General features: G+C 37.3%; 1 long non-coding RNA gene across 1 annotated transcript; it reads right to left on the bottom strand.

Moving 5' to 3' along the window:
* Window positions 1-14,759: 14,759 nt before the first annotated feature.
* Window positions 14,760-21,782, bottom strand: LOC135577794 (uncharacterized). Its single transcript, XR_010469353.1, has 2 exons — window positions 18,984-21,782; window positions 14,760-14,992 (listed from the first exon to the last, which is right to left on the bottom strand). It is a non-coding gene; the product is annotated as an uncharacterized LOC135577794 (long non-coding RNA).
* Window positions 21,783-24,900: the final 3,118 nt, after the last annotated feature.

The following is a 24,900-nucleotide window of genomic DNA, read 5'->3' as shown; positions in this document are numbered from 1 at the left end:
AAGCTTTTCTTATTCTCAGGATTTGTGGATTTTACAATGATGGCCACTCTTAAACCTTATAAAAAAGGAAAAAAAGAAGATGCCATGCATACAGTCTCCAAACATGAATATCTGCAATGATTTAGAGATGTGTTTAAGTCATAATTCAGTGTACTGGGAGGATTCCTCTTCTGTGCAAATTTACCTTGATTCTATACTTGGAGTCATGCCATATACATAGAATCAAGTCAAACTCTAAACCTTCTTATTTTACACTGCATCAGTTGCTAATGTAGATACACCCATTTAATCACAATCTAGAAAAAAAGATTACATTTTCTTCGCTTTCTGCTGGTGCTTTAAGACAAGGATTTTAAACTGATATGGAAGCATCTGGACAATATATTGGACTTCATCACACTTGTGAATATGATGAAGATGTGTTGCAGCAGAACTAGAAAATAACAGCATAAGCAGCTTTCATCTCATCTAACTTTAGCCATATGATTTCATCTATAATTCTATATGCTTGTTACATGCAATGAAGAAAGACAGGCAGTTAAGGGAATACAGTGTACTATGTAAAGGTGTACATCTGCATTCATCACCTTCTGGATGCATGTAATTCTCTTCAATGAATTTGGAGGGAAATTAGAAGTTAGATTCATCTTTTCTAATGCAAATCCTGCTGTTATATATACATAACTACATCTCAGCTAGGCTTTCTAGATAGTAAATGGGGATAAATGGGCATTTTTTCAGTGTGATTCATCACACACTAGAGACATGAGTAAGGTGAATGAACTGTTCCTTCCATATAGCTATACTGGAAGGTTATGGTGTTCTACACAGGAGAGATAACTACATTATAGAAATCCAAAGTCAGGTGAAAGAGGAATTTTGGTGAACTGGAAACTAGGTAACTTGTTTAAACAGAAAACTTAACTTTCACAGGAGATCAATTCCATATGATCTCTTTCAGTTCCAGTCCGTAGTCCATATTCCATGTATACACAGGTTAATAATATGTAATAACAACCTTATTTCAAGTCTTTCCATAATGTTAGAAGCTCTTCAGTAAAATTGATTACTAGCAGAACAGAAAGGTCTGAAAGTACATTAGAGAATATTTGGGAAAAGAAAATTCTGTGTTTGAATATCTGTAGTGGAAAAACAATAAAATTAGAAAAGGATATTTGAAGATGCATCCCCGAAGGAATCTGGAGTGTTGCACTTCCTGCTGTTGTGTGCAAGCATAGGACTTTGTAGCACAGACCTCCCACATTCCTTATGGGATGCAACTTTGGTGGAACACATGGTCTTCTACAGGAGATAGGCACACTTAATAGTACAGATTTGGGATTACTGTTTGGACATGTTTTTCAGAAAACACTTTTAAAATGAGAACTAAGCTCTAAATGCTATTGGATTTTGGATGGCTCAAGTTGGACAAGTTGCAGAGGAGGCTAGTTTTTGTGTATTTTACCTTCTGAGCAAAATAAGCAATACTTTCAATTATTAGAAGGTGTCTCCTTCCATCATTGCCAAAACAGCCCTTAGGCATAACACAGAAGTACTAGAGTCAAAGCAAAAAGCAGCATCAGCAACAATCATCAGATCTAAAAGCTGAAGATAGATAGCAAGAGTACATATGCAATTGAATAGCTGCTTTTACCTCTAATAAATTTCAGCCAAATTCTCTTTCCAATGAGCAGGTTTCAGGAGCCAAGACTTTATCACCATAATCTGCTTTTAGTTATCCTCTCTAGGGAGAAATATATATGTCCCTCCAGTTTGTTCAAAATGCTGATCAGTGGCTTTCTCTTTGTGTACAGAATTGAATTTGATTTGTTGAGGCACTTATGGGGCTTCTGGCAGATGTATTAGAGAACATGAGTTTCCTTCCTTACTTGTCTTTTGGGCCATTTATTCCATATGCTACGTTCTTTCCACTCAACATAAAGAAGCTTTCTCTCAAATTTATTCTTAGTAAGAACATAACTTCCTCAAGATTTGGGAAAAAGCAGTGTCCACTGCCTGAAAACAAACAAAATGAAGTGTCCCTGGACACTGGGACAGATTTTGTCATTTTTCTGGGCTTCCATGTCAAAGACACTGTTCAGAACATTTTTGTTTATGGAAAATGCATGGCAAGGGATTTCTCTAACTTCATTTAATTAAAAACCACATCACTTATATGACTTTGGCACAAGCAAATATTCCACCTAAATTAGATGATACTTCTCAGCATCTGGCTAACAGCTACCACAGCCACCAGCAATGTAGGTGTGAAATTATTAACAGAATTGACTGTTTTCAGAGATATTCATAGCAGAATTAAAGCGTCCACAGCTTGGAAAATGAAGAAATAGCTCAATAATGAACACAATATATTCAGATTTTTCTATGGGCTTTCCATTATAATATCTGTGATTCTGTGATCTCAATATAATGTTTGGAAAATTACTAAAGATTAGTAGAAATCTTCAACTTAAATGTAAAGTAATTAAATAAGCTGCTTTCTGGGAAACAAAATTAACTGAAGCCACCTGAATAGCTGTGATCTGTCACATTTTTCTCTCTACAGTGACTCCTGCTACCTCTGTAGCACTGAGGTAGACTGTGGAGGGTTGTAGCTTGTCTGGAAGCTGCTGGTCACTATTTCCTACCAGCAATCACCAAACATTTGTATGTTAGACCCATTTGTTTCAAACCCCATAGTCACAGTGTTCAGACAAAGATGGAGTGATATTGTGTGCAGGGGGAGTGTCTGCTTCTTGGTAGATGTAGGCCTTATCCTGAGGCACATGATACAACAGTGGAGGGGACCACACTACTGGGGGTCAAAACTTTATTCTGTCAGAGGAACATGTGTGACCCAAGACACACTTGTAGGGGTGCACTCTAAGCTAAAAGTGGGAGGAACACCCCCTGAGGGACGGTGGCCATGGCTGACCCACACTGTGTTATGGACACAAAGGAGTAAAACAGCAAAAGCCATTACAAGCAGAGCAAAAAGGAACCTGCAATGTACAGGCAGCAGAAACCATCGCACAGACTTGAACTCCTGTGCTGCCCATCACCTCCTCAGAGTGCAACCCATGGTGAAAAACAGGAAAGCTGAGGTGGGGAGGAGGAAGGATATATATTTGTGCAAGTATTTGCCTATTTGTTTGTGCTCTTCCTTTACATAATACCCAGACCAGTTATGGGAAGTTTTAGCTGTTTAGTGATAAAACAAGTAAAATGCCCTGATCATAGCCTGTTTTGCCTTAAAAGGATATTTCAGAATATCTCAACGATGATTTGAGTAAATATTCTTTTGTTTCTTAATGATAACTGAGATTAAAGCATATTTATGCAACATTGAGAATTTTCAATGAGTATTGAAAATTAATAAAAACAGGCTGGAGAGTTGGGCGGGGAATAACCTGATGAAATTTAACAAGGGAAAGTGTAGAGTCCTGCATCTGGGCAGGAACAACCCCAGGTTCCAGTATAGGTTGGGAAATTACATATTAGAGAGCAGTGTAGGGGAAAGGGACCTGGGGGTCCTGGTGGACAACAGGATGACCATGAGCCAGCAACTGTGCCCTTGTGGCCAGGAAGGCCAATGGCATCCTGGGGTGTATTAGAAGGGGAGTGGCTAGTAGATCGAGAGAGGTTCTCCTTCCCCTCTACTCCGCCCTGGTGAGACCACATCTGGAATATTGTGTCCAGTTCTGGGCCCCTCAGTTCAAGAAGGACAGGGAACTGCTGGAGAGGGTCCAGCGTAGGGCAACCAAGATGATTAAGGGAGTGGAGCACCTCCCTTATGAAGAAAGGCTGAGGGAGCTGGGGCTCTTTAGTTTGGAGAAGAGGAGACTAAGGGGGGACCTTATTAATGTTTATAAATATATAAAGGGTGAGTGCCATGAGGATGGAGCCAGGCTCTTCTCGGTGGCAACCAATGGTAGGACAAGGGGTAATGGGATCAAGCTGGAACACAAGAGGTTCCACTTAAATTTGAGAAAAAACTTCTTCTCAGTGAGGGTAACAGAGCACTGGAACAGGCTGCCCAGGGAGGTTGTGGAGTCTCCTTCTCTGGAGACATTCAAAACCCGCCTGGACATGTTCCTGTGCGACCTCACCTAGGCGTTCCTGCTCCAGCAGGGGGATTGGACTAGATGATCTTTTGAGGTCCCTTCCAATCCCAAACATACTGTGATACTGTGATACTGTCATTGTGTTGGAATGCATTACGGAATGGACTGTTCTCTAGTACCTTTAGATTGTCTAGAATCACCTTGCCTGCCATAATGACTGAAATGAAAACTTTGCAAGCACCAGTGGAAAACCTAAAGATACATGATGTTATTTAAACATCAATAAGATGGGTACAACGTTCAAGGCTTAGCTGCAAGTGTGAGTTTAATGAATTCAAGTTCAGACAGATATTGGATTTATGGATGTTAACAGAGACAGTCATGTGCATTTCATGCATTGCCACAAGCCAGGAGTGCTTATGAAGTGCTTATGACATGCTGACTGAAGGTGGAGAAAACAGAGATAATAAAATAAATATGGGCTCAAGTCTCAATGTCCTGACTAATGAAACCATTGGAGCTCTGCCATCCTACAGTGAAGCTAAAATCAAACACAAGCTAAGTGCTGAAGGTGTTTACAGAAACATGCTGTTCCTGATTGCTGTTCTCATGGGTGCTGCCCCCATTAGAAGATGATTCACTCAAAGATTTTGCAGCAGAGTGCCTGCATAAGAAGCGACCACTTTAACAGTCTCTAAAAACTGAGAAAAAAATATTGTTACAGTAAAATTGTTGTCTTCCCTGACAGAAATTCTTGCTTTGTTTTGTTTTGTTCAAATTGATTACATACTTTCGGATGTAAAGAAATTTACCTAAGCACAAAGCATTGATATCAGACAACATCAAGAAGTCGTCAGTGGAGTCATATAAATGAAAGAAAAGTCTTTGATGCAATTTGGTAGGTTTTAATGTATACCATCAGCCGTTATTCCTTTGCAGAAAAGTGTATGAGGACCAGAACTTCTATAGCTATATGCTATATAAAGTCAGGTAACTGCACTAAGATAACTAACATTCCACCATGTTGTTCTTTAGAGGCAGAAAAGTTTTCAGATGCAAAACTGATTAAAATAATTTTCTGGTGGAAAATTATTAAAAAATGTTATTTTTCAAATTTCTCACAAAAATGTATTGCCCAGATGGAAAATTTCAGTTCTGGTATTCTGATAATATGTTTTGGAGTTCTCTACAATTTGTTGAAGTCCTACTTGAAAAACATATTCTGTATTCCGTTGACATCACATTAATAATGCTGCTCTGCTCACATTTGGGTGTATACCTGAGAATAATTTTCCTGGCATTTCATTATTACTTTATTACTTAAGACATATGTAGCTACCATGGGTCCTTATCAGAGTCACTGAATTCTAGAGCACAACCCTCCTTTACCTATGAGACTCACATTCTTTACTTCATTCATGCTCCCACCTTGTCAAAGAATCTAGTCAGTCTACCATAGTCCTGTGTCCACGGCTAACTGTGACTCCACCATGTCTGGAAGTTGTTGGAAAGTTTTACAAATAACAATTATGTATTTTGTGTGGGTTCATAATATTCTCCTGCTGATTTATCATGATTTATCACTTATAATTAGTTTTTGCAGATATCTTATAAGTAATAAACCGTATAACAAAAAAAATAAGTTTAAAAACAAAAACAAAAAACCAACCAAAAATACCGCCACAGAATCGTAGACTAATTTAGTTTGCGATGGAGCTCTGGAGTCCATTTGATCTTTCTCTTTTCCTAAAGCAGGACCATATGAGACTAGATTCCTCAGGGGAATGTTCAACTGAGTTTTGAATATCTATAAGAAAATTCACAGCTTCTCTGGGCAACTTGTTCCAGCATTTGACTACTTTCATTGTGAGAAAATTTCTCTTAATATTTTAATGAAATTTTCCCTTTTGCAACTTCTGTCTACTGCCTCTTGTCCTCTTACCATAGATGTATCAGAAGAGACCAGTTCTCATTAGGTAGCTGAAAACAGCAGCAGCTATAAGCAATATCAGACAATTAAAATATCTAATTTATACACTATATACGGTTCTAAGTGGTTTAATATTTAAGAAATGTACTACCACATAGTCCGATGCATTTTGAAACTGGAATAGTGTAGAGGACAAAGTCAAATGACCAAGAACTCAACTATAGCCAAACCTGAGCTCTCATTAAAATATCATCTATCCCTTACAAGTTTAATTTTCATAAAATCCTTCTCTGTTGTATAGTTTTTATTTCTTGCCTTCTAATTTCAGAGGCAAATCATTGCTCTATTAGCCCTACTTTGATCATTGCATAACAAGGGTTGTGCAATATCCTGCGCATGAGAGACTTCAAAACTATTCAGGATTTGAAGATTCTTACACAGTGGGGTATTTGAAGAAATCTAATGCATTAAATGGCCTAAGGAAATTTGAGGTACTGAATATGGCCTATAAAACCTTACATTGCTTGGTACCAATCCCCTTGAAAGACTACGGTGCTCTCGCTGTCAATAATGTGGGTGGCAGCAAGGCTCAAGCTGTTTCCTTCTCCTTGTAAAGGAAAAGTATGCACCCAGTGGGACGTTGCCCGCAGCATTTCCTAGATGCTCAAATTTTGTTCAGAGTTCACTCTGCAACAGCTACATTCATGCTCTAGAGAAAGTTGAATATAGTTAGGAGGCACAGAGGCGGAGTAGGTCTTTGCCTGCTTTGGGAACAGATTTAAATGCTGATGAGGTATAATTTAGTAATATTTAATGTATAATTAAACATTAGAGCACCTGGAGCCTTTTACAATGTCTTTATTATATTAAACTGACATGAATAAATAAACACAATCAACTCCTTTACTAGTTCACTCGTGATTTATTGAGGTTACAGTTTTATAATAGCACAGATGCAGAGACACCACAATGAGCTCTATGAAGCTCAGATCTGGAAGACATGACTAGGTTGGGCAATATCCTGGGCAAATGTGGCCATATCAACTATGTCTATGCTTCTAAAGAAAGACAGCTGGGGACTGGCAAAGGCCAAATGTGTCGCTTAGTTTGTGCCCATAATAAGTAGGACATTCATCCTGAAGTACAAAAGCTGGATCATCCAAACCCAGAGAGTGAGCAAGCAGTTCAATTTTCTGAGTGATGAGGGTCTAATATTCCAGTTCAGGCACTGACCCTCTTTTATTTGACAGTATATTTCCATCTCTGGAGATATTAAAAACATGACTAAACAAGTCCCCAAGGAATCTGGTGCAACTGGATATATTCTGAGCAAAACTGGATTAGGTGATCTACAGAAGTCCTTTGTGGTTTCAAGTATTCTAAGATTCTATGAGTGATTATTTCTAAGACCAGCCTAGTCCTATCTAAACGAGAGAGTTATATGCAGGTTTGCCCTTGAGTGTTGAGGTCAACTGAAACAGAACACCCTGTATCCACAGCATTAAACTCCTCTTAACCTTCTACCTGTTGAGAATGATCCCTTACCCATGCTAGACTCTGTGCTGTGCCTGAGAATCATTCAGTGATTCTGTAGAAGGTCTGACCTAGATCAAAAAAAGCCTGCTAGGGACAGTGCTAACGTTTTAACAGGCAGGGTGATCAAGTTCCAGTACTGAGAATATTTGTTAGCCCTGTTACTTGACCTGTACAGGAATAACACTTGAGTCTAGAAGCGGTTTAGCTGTTTCAGACAAGTCTTACACTTCTGAGCAGGTTTCATATCAGGTGTTGCATGGTTGTATTTTTCCCTTTTGTGAGCTCTCCCATTTCTTCAGAATGCTGTCTGAATTGTGTTGTATTCAAGTGGACTGACTGCCCATACTTATGTTTGAAAACTAAATCACACCAAACACTGTAATTAGTTACATTGTGATATTAATATATTGTCATGGCTTTGACCTCAAGCCACATAACATTGTACAGACAAAGACGATAAAGACAAAGCATCTCTCTGGATAGCACTGGTCAAGACATGCTTCTGAGGGGCAGTAAGGACAAGGCCATCTTACTTGGAGGAAGGAGAGAGTTTAACCATGTAGACTGGTGCCATGGTGTGCCACTTGCTTTTAGAGTGGTCCCTCTACTTTGTTTACTAACATAGACATAGTACTGATATCAAGGATTAGTTCCTGACTAAATTATTTACTTAGAACTCAGGAATGTTCTGCAAGATCCATATTAATCTGCTTTTCCTCATAGAGAATTTTGCAAGGCAAATAGAAAAGCTGAGTTTTCCTGAAGTTTGTTATTTCTTGAGATGACTAGTAAAGAACTGGAGGGTGAAAATGATAAGTTTGGCTTTTGCATAGATGTGTAGCTCAAATGAAAATGTTATCTAAAAGTTTACTCCATATTTCCAGACTTGCAGTATTCCAAAACAATGTACACTGATTGCTTCTGACACACCTCTTTCCCTAAAACACACATTTCCTAAATTTTCTCATAGGGTAAGCTTGACGTCTCGCAAAATAAACTGATGCCAATTCTGTCACAAATCTTATTATTCCTTTAAATCCTCATTAAAGCTATAGTGGGTTATCTAGGTCTTGTCTTTTGGACTGCCTCATTAAACCTTGTCTTTTCAATCTCCATATTACTTTTTCTTTTAACTACTGGAATTCTGTGCAGAAACATAAGTACCAGGTATACCCTGACAATTTTTTTATTACGTTTTTGGCCAGAGTATGTGAGATTATTACAAGGTTACAGTACCACATGCCATAAAATTTTCAAAACCCTTCAGCTGCAGAATCTTGATTTATCTGTTCTCTTAAATATGCTGTTTGTAACCCCAGAATAGTAGCAGTACATTTTGTTACACTTGGCAGCTGGGTGAACAACAACATGAAGAGACAACAGACACTGAAAGGGGACTGAGGACTGAAAATAGGCTTTTTAATTTTTCCTACTTATTTGCTGCCAGATGGTTTCCAATAGAGTTCCTCAAGTGTTTCCTACTATATTGCAGGGAAGTAAGAATTTGAAGTGCCCTTAGACCAATCTTTGTACAGTAGAATGATGTGTTCAAACAGCAGGTATGAAATATTCAGATAATTCCGAAAATGTGTTTACAGGAATCAACAGCATTGTTGGTTATTCATCATAATCATCATAACCATTCTGATTTATTTTTTTTTAAATGAGCATATGAAAATCAATGAACAGGTTTTAATTTTTGTTGGTGTGTTTTTAGTTGTGAATGAATCTTCACCTACAAAAATATTTTACAGAGCAAATGTGCAAGAAAGCCTCATGTTTGCTTGCTTATATTTCCACGTAGTTGGACATGGTGAGTCACTTGAAATAACAAATGTGTAATGCAGTAAATGCTGATCACAGCTGAGTTCAGATCTGCATTATTTATGGATAACCAAAATGCAACTCAGCCAATCAAGATCCAAACTTCAGATTTTTCACCTGCCAAATGCACTTCAATAATAGAGTTTTATAGTGTTCACTGAACCTTCCTAATGTTGACATAAGTTATGACAGTACCAAGAATTCTCATAACATTAAAACTGAATGGAGACATATCTGTAGAAACATAGCTCCTGAACTATAATAATTTGGCATCAATGATAATGACATTTCAAGACAGGAATTATAATGCTGGTGGAAAAAAATATTACAGAAAGAATTAAATTTCAACACACTTTTTCAGCAGGATGGGATTTTCCTAAGCCCTTCTACATTATTATATTGTAAGTTAATTGAAAATATTTGTTCAGTTTATTATTTTTTTCAGTTCACTGCTTTTATACTTAATAGCTAATATGCTTTGAACTACAATAAAGTCTTTTTTCAGAAGTTTTGATAGGATCTTGAAGCACTGTCATATCTGAGGGTGGCAAGTTTTAAAACAGAAGGCGTTTCAAAAAGATAGACCCAATTTGAAATCCCTATGTCTCTGCAACTGCAAACTGCCCATGATTGAAACTCTTACCACTTGAAAGGGTAAGGCACAGAGTTTCAAATTATTACTGCTAGATGCCTCTCCCAGTGCACAAACAGCCCCTAGCCTCAGTCATTTGCAAAAATATTGGTTTGCCAATGTCAAAAAGCATTCATCATGCATACCGACAATTCGAGGAAACATGTTGTTTACTTAAGGAGAAGAGCACAGGGTGACCACCACACACTTCAGAGAAAAACATGAGAAAAATTAAAGAGTTTTCTGCATATCCTGCACAAGTCCACTCCTCTTGCCAGCCAACTTGGTCCATCTTTTTGAAACACCCTGGATATACTATGTCTCTAAATATTAATAAAAAACATCAATACTTTAAAGTTTTCAACCAAATCATAGGATCATAGAATCATTTGGGTTAGAAGGGACCTTTAAATGTCATCGAGTCCAACCATCCTGCAGTGAGCAGGGACATCTTCAACTCAAACAGCTTGCTCAAAGCCCTATCCAACCTGACCTTGAATGTTCCCAGGCATGGGGCATCTATCACCTGTCTGGGTCTCCCAGTGTTTCAACACAGAATCACACAGAATCACAGAATGTTAGGGATTGGAAGGGACCTCGAAAGATCACCTAGTCCAATCCGCCTGCCGGAGCAGGAACACCTAGATGAGGTTACACAGGAAGGCATCCAGGCATGGTCAATAATTTATTCCTTATATCTATTGTAAATATACCCTCCTTTAGTTTAAAACCATTACCTCTTGTCGTGTTGCTACAGGCCCTAGTAAATTGTCTGTCCACATCTTTCTATATAAGTTGCATTTAAATAGTGAAAGACCAAAATTGTTCTCCCCTGAACCTTCTCTTCACCAGGCTGAACAACCCCAACTCTCTCAGCCTTTCCTCACAAGAGAGGTGTTTCAGTCCTCTGATCATTTTGTGGCCTCCTCTGGACCCTCTCCAACAGGTCCATGTCTTTCCTGTACTGAGGGTTCCAGAGCTGGACACAGGACTCCAGGTGGGATCTCATCAGAGCGGAGCAGATGGGCAGAATCACCTCCCTCAACCTGCTGGACACAGTCCTTTTGATGTAGCCTGGATATGGTTGGCTTTCTGGGCTGGGAGAGAACATTTCTGACTCATGTCCAGCTTTTAATCCACCAGTATGCCCAAGTCCTTTTCTGTAGGGCTGCTCTCAATCCCTTCATCCCCCAGCCTGTATTGATACTGGGAGTTGTGACAACCCAGGTGCAGGACTTTGGACTTGGCCTTTCTGAATCTCATGATGTTTGCATGGACCCATTTATTGAGCTTGTCCAAGTCTCTTTGGATGGCATCTCATCCCCCAGACATGTCAACCACATCTCTCAGCTTATCATCATCCACAAATTTACAAACAGTGCATTTGATTTCACTGTCTATGTCACTAATGAATAACTGAAAAGTCATGGCAGTTAGGTGAAGTTTCTGGTGACTGGAAAAAGGGAAACACTGCACCCATGGGAATGCCCTGTCAGCTCACCTCTGTGCATGGGAAGATCACGGAACAGATCCTTCTAGAAGCTATGCTAAACCACATGGAGGACAGGGAAGTGATTCAAGACATCCAGCACGGTTTCACCACATCTCTGCATGGCCAGGCAGTGTTCCTATACTCTTCCCAGGATGCCTATTCCTCAATCCTCCACCTGTGCATTCTCTTCTTGCCCTTTAGGTTGACCAGCAGGTCTTGAGTCAGCCATGCTGGCCTCTTGCCCTCCTTTCCTGGTTTCTTACACCTGGGGATCATGAGCTCTTGCGCTCTATGGAAAGTATCCTTAAAGATCAGCTAGCTCTCTGCTGCTCCCTTGTCCCTGAGGGAAGTTTCCCAGGGGTCCTATTGCCTAACTCCTTAAACAGCTAGAATTCTGCTTTCTTTGGCAGATGCACATCCATCTCTCTCCCCCCTCACCCCCCTTCTTCCTTCGATATGGAAGGACAGACACATCCCCACCCTTTCCTACAATGAGGGTAACAGCTTCTTTTGTTTGACCTCAGAGCCTGTTGATCAGGGTCGCTAAGAGAGAGAAGGAGTAGGGTTGCAGAGGCGCCAAGGGGCTGCTGGGTGCCCACAGCCAGAGTGGGGATGCAGAGAAGCTTCTGGAATGCCCACAGTCAGATCTGACAAGATTATATAAACAGGACCCTCGCTGAGGTTTGGCCGCCTGCTGTGTGGACCTCTCGGAGCGTGGGACAAGTGCTGCTGCCGAGAGCCCTCCTGGGACTGGGATGCTGTTTGCCTCATCTCCACATGTAGGTAAGTGAAATAATTCCTTGCCACTTGAGCGGGTGCTTGTTCTGTGCTTAAATATAATCACGTGTATTTTCTTTAAGAATACCTTGCCAGATTCATTATATACTTTTTTCCTGGAGTCAGGGACGGCTCTGGCATTGTTTTTTTGGTGAGCCACATGTAAGCACACTGTGGATCTCCATTGTTATTATTTGCTGCACCTCAATAATTACCTCGACTGATACTCAAACCTGTATTTATGTCATTAATGGAGAGCTAAAACCCCCGTTTTCCACCAGTTAATCTACTGCACCTTCTTTACCAAATAAAAGTTTGGTTTGGACCCTGTTGTCTGCTTAAACTAACCTCAAGATGCCTCTGTGATGCTTTTCTAAAATTTATAGTCCTGATTTTACTCTTTGCCTGTCCCATATCCCTCATGATTGCAAACTCCACCACTGATAAAGACAAGAAATGAAATAAATCTTCGGATACATGTAATACAGAAGAAATGGTAACGTGCTTACAAACCAGCAAAAAGTTAAAAAAATATAGTACATGTTTCACAATTCTGAGATTTTGACAGGTGAAAGAAGGGACACAGTAGCTTACAATGTGTGTGAATAACAGTGGAGGCATTCTGTCTCCAACAAGGTGAGCTGCAAAAATTCTGACAACTCAAGCATGAAATCCCAGATTCATAAAAGCAATTTTTGACCAGAATCTTCAATAAATTGTAGGTATTTTAATTTTCAGTTACTTGGAAGACCGAACAAAGATATCTAATTGTGTTTAGCTATCATGTTTAATACCTTTAATTGACATTGATGGTGTTCTGAGTTTCTAGAAACCTAGATTGTCAAATTTTAGTATTTTAGATACAAGTAAATAAGACTACAGGGAAACTAGATCTTTGCTGGTGAACCCTTGCAGCACATAGAATTTAGCCCCATAGAACAAAAATTTGCTTTTAGTAATAAGGGCTGCTTTCTTGTACACAGAGGTGCATCAGTTCAACTAACAATGTGAAACAAACCTGAGACGGCAGAATGTGAAAAGACGTGCTTTTCAGGTTTCTCTGTAGTGCAGTAAGAACAGCTTTCAACTAAATCAAAGCAATAAATCTTGAAGCCAGAAGCAGAAATGAAACAGTGCCATAGCAATTTAAAGAAAAAAAGTGTTTAGATACAGATGGACTGACCTCAACACACAAAACTTTGTTTGTTGGCACTGCTATAGTAATTAAAAAAAATCTTAAACATGAGAGTAGGAGACTAACTTTCAGCTATGCAAAATACGGCAATTTGCCTGGGAAAAAATTATGCCTAATCTCATGCTATTGAGATCAGCTGGCTTTTCAGCACTGAATTAATTGTAAAGAGGGGCCTGACGTCTACTATGTGCGTAGTATTGCAATCGTGGATATGTCTGTGAAGAACTGGCAACAAAAGGAAAGGTCTTGGTGATTGAAATAACATTGTGACATTTGAATTGGTGTTTTCTAGTGCCTTCATCCAGTACCAGTCTTTATAAGAGGAAATACTTAGATTTAAGAGGTAAAATTATAAACAGGTTGTCAAAGAGTAAAACTGGAAATTCCCTCTAAGAATCACTGTTGACGCAAGACTTCAAGTCCTTATTTACATGATATCTACATTACAGTGCTAAAGCCAGATGGTAATAAAATGACCATTCAACTCCAAATGAGATAGAAGGCGTAACTCATTTTTAAGGAGACTAGCATTCATCTTTTTCAAAGCATGTTCTCTGACTTTTACTTAAAATTAGGCCATGATTTCCTCATTCTTAAATTACCTAATACAAGCACCAGTTTTGAGTCAGTTAGATAAGTAATGCAAGCAGGCATACCTTCATCCAACTGAATTATTTGAACGTAAGTCTCTAAGAAGACAAAACTCAACAATACTCCACTCAAGCATATGAGAATGTGCATTTAGAAGGATGTCAACTTGTCTTCTTCTCATGCCTTCAGGCAGCAATGTCGACTCTTGTTGAAATCCCATACTTTTTTGCCAACAGTTCTCCCTGTATTTTGAGGTTAACAAATCTGAATTAATCAGAAAACTGTTCTTTATTCTTGCTTTTTATCAACAGACAGTAAGGTCAGGTCAAATAGCTACCCTGCTGAAACACAACTGCATGGATTGTGTAAAGCTTCCCACCTCTTCCTTTCCACTCAAGTTTTCTAGAGTTTTCAGTAATGGCAATAGTTATTTTCAAGATTGACATCTTGAGTTACATATACATTTAATGTACAAGTGTCAGACTATTTGTATAATTTTTCTTCATGTTGTATGAAGCAAAAATTTAAGAAATTTAGTTTCTTATAGAAGAGAAAAGATGAATTTATTTAAAAGACTGGTATCACCCAGCTGTGGAGCTCTTTTGCATAATGAGGTCTGAAGTACGATGGTATTTAATAAAAAAATCTAAAGATAATACAAAACTAAGAGAAAATATTTAACTGTGAGATTGACTGCAATAAATAAGATGAAAGCTTAGTTAAGTGACATAATGAAACATATATATTAAAAGAACCATTACAAAAGAGTATTTAGAATGGATTTAAGGTTTCATGTGTTATCTATTTTCCAGCATTATGTCACACAGAAGCTTGGTGCTCAAACAAAGGGATTGATTCACAGTTCTTGATAAATCTCATGCCTTCTGCCCACGTACTTCCCATCGTTACGTTGCTCTGTGAAAGTTGATTGATTAGCTTGGATGTGGTTAAGCTGGGGAGAGAGACAAACTCTTGCTTAATTCAAATGCTTATAATACTTATTTTACTAACTAAATTTAACAAAATAATAATAACTGAAATTAGTAAAAAATAAAAATAAACTATGACTACTTCAACAACAACAAAAAATGATAACACCACACACACACACACACAGACACATCTTTACTATTGGTTACTAATCCCCAGGTACTACTATTTACTTCTTTATGTAGTTTTGATCAGTCTGGTCACTGTTTTCCAGGAAAAAATTTGTGGCTTCCTTCCACCAGACATGCTTAGTTCCTCTCTCTTAAGGCCAATGGATGTAACAGTTACTACATATGCATCTTGTTTCGGTAAGATCATGGTGCTAAGGGAGTGCACCTAAGGTTGCTCCACAGTACTTGAAACACACATGAGAAACATGCAGCACTGATTTATGATATTAAGCATATTTTTATATTTAAAAGTTTCCTCACATATGTCTTTTAAAAGCTGCTAGGAATGGTGACTCAACCACTTTCCTGGGCAGCCTGTTCCAATGTTTGATGAACCGTTCCATGAAGAAATTTTTCATAATATTCAATCTAAGCCTCTCCTGACACAACTTGAGGCCATTTCCTCTTGGCCTGTCACTTGTCACTTCGGAGAAGAGACCAACACCCTCCATGCTACAACCTCCTTTCAGGTAGTTGTAGACAGCGATAAGGTCTCCCCTCAGCCTCCTTTTCTGCAGCCTAAACAGCCCCAGTTCCCTCAGCCGCTCCTCATCAGACTTGTGCTCCAGACCCCTCACCAGCTTTGTTGCCCTTCTCTGAACTCTCTCCAGCACCCCAATGTCTTTCCTGTAGTGAGGGACCCAAAACTGAACACAGGATTTGAGGTGTGGCCTCAGCAGTGCTGAGTACAGGGGGGTGATCACTTCTCTGGTCCTACACTATTCCTGATACAAGCCAGGATGCTGTTTGCTTTCATTTTTCACTTTACCTTTGACTGGATACTACTGGTGCTTCAAACAGAATTGTTGTTGCCACTGTTGTCACCCAATTAGCTTTCAACTAGGTATGTTTTACATGCAGAAGACTGATATTTTGGAAGAATGCCATAATGATTTCGTTATACCCATTCTTTCCTTTGCTGGATCAATGAAAATGTAAAAGAGGAAGCAGTATCAGAAGGAAGGGCGGAAAACTACTCATTCTAGAGCAGCTCATAGCACACCAGCTTAAGACCTTTGCATTCAGACTCCCTCATGCAGGCATCATAGACAAGTCTTGATGTCCCTGAGTTAAAGCATCAAAGTGATAACAATTGTCCATCATTCTGCTGGCAAGACTGTAGATTTTACGTTTGTTTTTTTTTTTTTTTTTTCCATGTAATGATTATGACATTTAAATCCCAGAAGATTTGTTCCAAAACCTCCAGCATTTCTGAATTACCTGGTCAGTTGTGTTTTGTTTTGTTTTTTTTTTCTGAAAATTTAAGAAAGGATTAGGGCAACCAGAACAGCAGCATGCAGCACAATATTATCTGTTGGATAATGCTCGTTTTGTCAGGTTCATCTGCTATTAGTTACTATAAATGACCACCCTACAATATTTACTGCACATCTTCTGTAAGCTCTCTCACAGGTTTAGATTATTGTGCTTCTGAAAGTTAAGACAAGTGAAGCTTATTTAGCCATCAAAAAAACTTGAGAAGTGTTTCATATTTATATAAAACTTATCTAATAATGATTTATTTAAGCTTTGCAGTTATCCAAGTGACAGGGAACCGATAAATGTCCTCAAACTGTCTGGATAAAACACCATGACCATAATATTTTGTGAGAAACAAAACCACTATATTCATAGAAACATAGAACAGTTTGGGCTGGAAGGGACCTTCAAAGCTCATCTAGTCCACCCCCCTTGCAATGAGCAGGGACATCTTCAACTAGTTAAGGTTGCTCAGAGCTCTGTCCAGACTGGCCCTGAATGTCTTCAGGGATGAAGACATACCACCGCTCTGGGCAACCTGTGCCAGTATTTTATCACCCTCATTGTAAAAAATTTCATTTTTCAATATATTCAAATTATTGTTCGATGGAGAAGTAACACAAGCGACTGCTAAGTTGAGGAAAAAAAAAGGCAATTCTGCAGGATTGTCACCTAGTTTCACCACTTTCTATGAGGTGATCTAGTGAAAATAAGCTCTGTGCAAGATCATGTGTAGTTAAACAACAAGGTTCCGTGCCTTGTGTGTTCCCCTTCAAAACAGAAGTAATTTATAACTGCTATGAGCAACCTTGTCTAATACTAACCACAGTAAGACCCACAAGAAAGAGGGAAACATTTATTTTTCTCCTCATGCATCCCAAGCATTAATGTATATCTTCAAGACAGTTAATCTTTCCCTTTTTTGTTCCTGCCAATCCTACAATCTTTTTAGGGAAAGATGTATTGCAACATCATCCAAGAAAAATGAGCAAGTCAATTTTTTTTTTCCATGGAAGAGAATGAGCAATCTATCCAGATAGGCTCAAGAAACAAAGATGAATAATGAAATGAATAGTTAATTCACTAAAAAGTGCAGTGTTGAGGTCACTGAAATTTCACCATTATTTGAAATTACTTTTTAATAGAGCTTGTTTTGAAAAGCTCACATTTTTGTTTTGATATTTTAAAACAGCATTTTTTAGGTTTTCATTTTAGCAGTTAATTTCTGGATTTGTTAGTTTTGCTTAAAAATGTGAGAACAGCTTCACATTAAATTAAATTATTTTTACTTGCTAAATGAATTAAGAAACAAACAAAAAAAGCTTAAAAATGACCAGAATTTTCTCTGGATGTATCTGAAGTAAAAGAAAACAATGTAAATATATAAGTGTTACCTCACCAAGAAATACTGTAACACATTCAAGTGTATAATACACTAAAAATCTTTCATTTCTCAAAAATGCTGACAATCTAAAATAGAAAAATAATTAATAAAACAGACAAATACATACCAACAAACATGTAAAAAATGAATTACATTAGTTCCATCTTACTGAAGTTATTTTCTCGTATAGTTTTTATTAAAATAAGATGTTCACATACAGAAAAAGAGAGCAGATAAGGATTATTAATTCAGCAGAAAATTAAGATGTCAGTAAAATGATATCTTCAGCAATAAAGCCTTAGAGAAAAAAATCTTATTTGCTTATACACCATTTTCAGAATAATTGGTAATAAGCTAGAATTGCTGATGTATGTGCAAAAATTTAGGTGATGTTTTTGAAACGTGATGGGAAGATTTCCTTAGTTGGAAAGTTAACATGACTAGGTTTAAATCAAATTAATAAGAGGCAAATGTACAAGAGAGGAAAAGGGAGTCAATACGTTGTTGCCTTTTTTTCTGAATCCAGGACAAGTTGGAAGTAAATGATCATGCTGGCCTTGAGAGCAGTCTTCTAGCTAATAAGAGAAGATGAGGTACTCTCTGATGTCAACTGAAGAAAGCCAAAGCAGAACAGGGAGAATGAGATAGATGGTCAAGAATGTCTAGAAAATATGATTTAAAATTAAACCAACCAACCAAAAAAAAGCCCACATCAAAAAAATAGGGAATTTAAACATAAATATAGAGGAGGTTGTTTTTTTTTTTCTTTCAATATTAGCAGAAAAAAAAAAATCCCTATATTATTAGTGACAGTTTTGTAACCTTTAATGTAACCTTTAAAATATAAAATTCCAATTGAGTAAATTCTAGATTGGTCTTTTTTTTTTTGTCTGTTTGTTTATTTATTTTTTTCTTTAAAAGGTACTGAAGAACTAATTCAAACCTAAAAATGAATGGTGATTACTGCAAGTGATCATGATTTGATTATGCTTCTATGAAAACCAATAACACACTTTCTCTGGTCCATACCAAGAGTTAGTTTCACAAGCATACAGATAATTATGGGCTTAGTCAGCTGGTAAATAGAAACCAAAGAGGAAAATGTGAATACTTATCGGGAACTGCTAAATAACACTTACCAGTTCCTTAAAATACACAGTTGCCTAAATCGTTGTGGATTATTTATAATAATTTGCAGAGAATGAACATCTGTAGATGTATTCCAGTCAAAATATTGAATTGTTTACTCTAGTAATCCCCTTGTACTTTAATCTAAAGTTGTCCATCCTCAACCTTCTCACTTGTTGTTTCTTCCAACGCTTTCTGTTACATTGGAAAGTCCATGATTATGTGTCTCTTTCCTGTAGAATGGGATCTAATCACTTGTTTATGTTCTTCTTCAACTAATCAGTTGAGCTTGTCGGTTTTTTCATTCTAAGTCTTTGTTCAAACTTTTGCTAAACCTCGTTGCACTCTCTGAATCCTCTAGTTTACCACCAAGCTCTTCAATATGAGAAATGTGATTGCCTTGACCACCAGTAATAAAAGTGTTAATACATGCAAGCGTCATATTAACCCTTTAGGTTGTGGCACTAGAGTGGATGCTTATATTCAGAAGATCATCCACTAGTATTTTTAAGTCTTTTCCAGTGTCACTGCTTTCCTGTAAAAGTTTTCTGTATGCATCTATGGGAGATACTCCAACATTTGGCCATATCGAAACTTGTAATTTTATATATATGTACATGTGCGCATCAAGTAAATAATTTTTTTTCCACATCTCTCTGGCTTCCTCATAGCCAAACAATCTTCTTTGATGGTACCTGTGAATGGTAAAAAGGACTTTTTTTTTTCTTCATAGAATCATTTCAGTTGAAAGAGACCCTTGAGATCATCAAGTCCAACCATAACCTAACGTAACTCTAGCACTAAACCACGTCCCTAAGAACCTCATCTAAATGCCTTTTAAACACCTCCAGGGGTGGTGACTCCATCACTTCCCTGGGCAACCTGTTTCAATGCCTGACAACCCTTACTGTGAATAATTTTTTCCTAATATCCAATCTAAACCTCCCTGGTGCAATTTGAGGCAATTTCCCCTTGTCCTATCACTTGAGAGAAGAGGACAACACCCTCCATGCTACAACCTTCTTTCAGGTAGTTGTAGACAGCATTTTTAATTGCTAATGATTTTGCTTTTTCACCAAGAGCTGACATAAGCTTTAAATTATTGTCAATATATATTTTCCTCATAGGATCTCCACAGAATTTCAACTAATTGTTTGAGTTTTATTATTTATAATCCTTTTTTGAGATCTACTTTTCAACCAGTGTTTAGTCCATCTTGTATGCACCACACTAGTTTTGTGTCACTCAAGTTTCTCATTACAGAAATCTATTGCATTAGCACTTGTACATCTATCAGATAAGCTCATATTCTCATAAAAGTGAAGTGAAGTTAGTTTGGGAGGACCTATTTCTCAAAACTATGTGGGGAGTAACATTCCTTACATTAACATCTTATTTTTTCAAGAATAAAGTTCATACCAGCCAGTTGTTCAATTTTTGAAACAACACAACAATTACTATAGTGAACAATTTTGGAGACGGCCTGGACATGTTCCAAAAATACATACTATATTCAAATGCTATGACTAAACAGGAGTCAGGAGCTCGTCTGTGGAAGACTTGGCTCCTGGTATGTGTGAGACTAGATTGGATTATTGCAATTACTCTTCATTTGCTTAAAAGGAACATTTTAAAAACAGTTGCTATGAAACAGTCTATGAAACAGTTTAAAATCTCTGAGTATACACGGAAAAGCCGCCTCATCAGGATACACTGAACATACAAACTATAACTGCTGGATCAAATCACTACTTGGTGACCATAAGAAGACAACTCCTCCAGGTAACTAGTCCATTCAAATCCAAATATGAGGAGCTTTAAAAAAAAAAAAAAAGGGAGAATTTACAGCTGATTTTCAATGGGCTTTGTATCATTACATCAGCTGTCATCCATTAAATGTGCTATGGTCATATTAAGTGACCCTTATTGAGCAATACATAAAATGGTCTTTGACAGTAGGTGAAAAATGCTATTCCATAACTTGTCCTTTGCTTGGCAGGGTACACTGACCACAGGCATAAAATAGGTAGTAGGTAAGTACAGTCCAGCGTTTACTGGACTTCCTGCACAAGTGGAGAACACTTCTAATGCCTGTTCACTACTGATCAGTCACACTTGGACAGCTGTATGCCAATGTCTCTTTTTACTGTTTTGGACTAGACCACATGATCATAATCATTACACGGTGTTAAAGACATAATTTTTATTTCCATATACTTTTACATTTCAGCAGTGGTCAGAGTGAGTTCCACGTGTTGTCAGTCTGAGTTAATACAGTGCTCTGCTACTCTTTGGCCCCGATACATTACATAATTACTCTACTACATTGATGAATATTAAACCTAACATTTCAATGCAAATTTTAATTTTCCCAAGGACAAGCATCTTCTTTCTAACCTAAAAGCAACAGGCTTTCTATTTGAACCTTTCATCTGAACATATTTCAGCCGTGAATTCCATCAACAACTTAAACACACTCTTCAATCTATTTTAAAAGTTAAGTGATACTTTTCTGCAGACATTGCTGGCTTAGAGATTTTTTTTTTGACTGATTACATCTGTCGGGCTAGGAAAATTCACTCCTTAGGGGAAGCTTATTCTTTAAATGCTTTGTCTATCATCAAGAAAGAGAGTGTCTCCTGGATTTTCTTTAATTCCACTTTCTTACTGAAATTATGCATTTTAACTAAAAAAAATGCTTTCAGTGGCAATTCAAATCTAATCTTTCCAGAGCTGGCTAAATCTTGATGTGAGGTGAATATCACTTTCCTCTATATATTCTTCCTGATGAATTTGTCTTTGATCCTATCAAGACTTTCAAAGCTTGAACACTAGTTAAAGACCTTCTAAAGAAAGCGATTTCAAATTACATACTAAGGAAAATTATTAGACTTTTTCCTAATTATGGTTTGAGGCTCATGTAAAAGGCGTCAAGGGAATGAAGCATTTTAAAGTAAGCTGAGAGGAATTACAGCACTTAAAGGCTGTATCTCTGCCTGCTAGAGATTCAACTGTGATTTCAGTGAACTCTTATGGTAAGTTACAAGGCCTTGTGTGTGTATTAAAGGGAGAGAGAACCCACACAAAATGCTTGGGAGCAAAGCCCGTAGAAGGAATTGTGTATGTAGCATGAGAAAGTGCCCTGACAATTAGTGCAGAGCGAGTTAAAAAAAAAAAAATCAAAGCCCTTATCTAACCTGAGGTTCTTTCAGGAACAACCTCTTCAGAAATGACAGATGTCTCTGGAAAACCAGTTATGAGATGTGCATTGCTAAAAGCACTCAGAGGGCATCTGTAGGTGTCTAAGGGAATTATTATGGAAATATGTAGCTTTATAATGAATATTTTTCTTGGCTTAAAACACATTTCATCATAAAAATAAAATAGAAATAATTTTCTAATTTAATTTGTGGTTCATCATTCCACCTATTTATAATTTTATACACTGATGTCTAATATTAGTCCAGCTGTTAAATTATAAACATAATTTTGAAACACAAGCTAGTCTACATCTTCCGATTCTGAAAATATGTGGAAGGTGTCTAGGTAAAAGTATACTGCTTTTATTTCTTTTCTCAGATACAGCAGAATGCTTATGGTGTTTTAATAGGATACTATATAAATAGCATTCTGTATTTTCAATATTATTTCAATATTATTTTCTTTTATCATCCCATATTCTCTGGCATCTGTTTATTATTGATTTTTTTTCTCTCTAGACAAAATTTATTTACCGCCTTCTTATGAGTTACTGTTTTTCCTGACCTCAACTATGTTTTTCTCTTTCCTATATAGTCTGTAGTTTACAATCTCGTACTATGTTTTAGAAGAACAGTTCAAAAGTAGATGACTCTTAACTGGAGAACCATTCCAATATAGTAGTGTTGCCCATTTTAATTAAAACCTTTTGAAATAATAGTGATGGTATTAGAACTGATCTGGAAAAAGAATACAGAAGCCTCCACGCAACTTGAAAGAAACAATGGATAGTTTAGGACAAATCCATATGAAGTGTCAGCTAAAATTATCCAGTACAATTAATGGTAAATGTTTTCTCTTGTTTTAATCACGTGTAACAAATTTGCAGCCATTGCCTTATGCTAAAAGTCCTTGAAATTGAGTTTTATTGGAGAAAAGGAGAGGGAAAAATGACTTACCTTAGCTGCTTCACATAGTACTCAGCTGCATTTTCTTTAATTTTCTAATATGCAAGGCTTATTCCAATCTCTGCAGCTGTTAGTTTAATTGGATGATTTCCTGTTTGAAATGCAGAATAATTTAAAGTGACTAGCAGTTGTTCAGGGAGCCTCCCTTTCTAGAACATAACTAAATCTGACATATTCAACGCTCATCAGAGATTCAACATCTTTTCAAACTGATTACTGCTTCCTCCATCACACTCCAAGTTTCTTGACTTCCATTTAAGTGCTCCAATTTAGAGCTTGATTATTCAAATGAACTAAGAGGAAAAATCAAGCTTTTTTTTTTTTAAATCTGCTTCCTCAAACAGTGTGCTACACGCACATGTAGTATTTACTAGATTCCTCATCTTCTGCAATGCAGTGGCAAGCTCTATATTTTGGTGTTTACTTTTGCTAAGATTAAGGACGATGATGTGGGGAAGTTCATGTTGCATATGGTTAAAATCATCAGCATTTATCTGGTGAAACAATGTTTCAATTTTTATCAGAGGACAAAAGCTTCTTTTGAGTCATAAATCACATGACAGCATCAATTTTGCAAGAAGTACAAATAATCAAGAAATGGTATATCTTCATGCAACCTCAAAGCATAAAATTTGTGTCTGATTTAATGGGCCCAAAATTTCATGTTACGCAGGTCATTTTGAAACTTGAAAATGCTGAATGTGACAGAGAATATTCCCCTAAGACAATTACTCAGACATGTGACCCTACAAGGAACATAATTCTATCTCCTTTCTGACAAAACACTGCTTACCTTCTGAATTGTGTGTGTGTGGGGGGGTTGTTTTTGTTTGTTTGTTTTTTTTCTCACACTATATCATGCATGCCTATGGCATTTTCTTCTTCATAGGCTAAAGCCATAATGTTTTCTGTCGACCTTCTTGAAAACAGAAAAATTCTTTTTCAAGTAGTTTTTCAGGAATATTACCCATGTATCTCTCATTAATATTAATGAAGAGTTACTTGGCTTAAAATCTATATCTCCAGAATAAGCTTTTGAATGGTAGGTGAAGGAAAAAAATGTTTGCAAACAGACTAAAAATGGGTCCAAAGAAGGGACTGATGTTTCTTCTATGTGGAAGCAGCTCATTTGAAAAAAATGACTCAGAAGACAGACAAGACAAATAAGATTTTTTTAATATGGACACTAAGTCTGTAGATATGACTTAAATAAAGGAAACACATTAAAAAAATAAAAAGTAATAAATGCATCCTAATACAAATCTTGTATGTGTGTTCATGATGAAGGAAGCCAAAACACCTCTCTAAGGATAATTTTCTATCTGTTAACATTTTCTAGCTGGGAACTTAGCAGAATTCTAACGAAAAGTGGCAATCCTCTCTCATTTCAAGCTGTCATTCCTGTTTTACCTTACATTGCTACCAGGGAAGATTTTCCTCGAAGGCAGAAAAGAAAAAGGAGTTCAAAAAATGAAAATAAAAGCTGCCTGGGATACAAATATTGACGGTGATTTTCTTCATTAATTCTGAAGGAAACAACATGTTACAACTCTGGGCCACTGGGTCCAGACAAAAAATTGACAATAATTTTCCTAAAAGAAATCGGCACATTTGTGCAAAATCAAAATGAGACTACTGTAAAAATATCCCTTCACAAAACTACCCATTTTATAATACAAAGTCCACTTTTGGCTGTGAATAAACATAACGTTCACCAGAGTAATACATAGGTTATGCAGAAATCTTACAGCTTTATGGTCAC

The sequence above is a fragment of the Columba livia genome, chromosome 1 (assembly GCF_036013475.1).
Source record: "Columba livia isolate bColLiv1 breed racing homer chromosome 1, bColLiv1.pat.W.v2, whole genome shotgun sequence".
NCBI lineage: Eukaryota > Metazoa > Chordata > Aves > Columbiformes > Columbidae > Columba > Columba livia.
The sequence above is the reverse complement of the archived record's forward strand: the minus strand, read 5'-3'. Positions and strand labels throughout refer to the sequence as shown.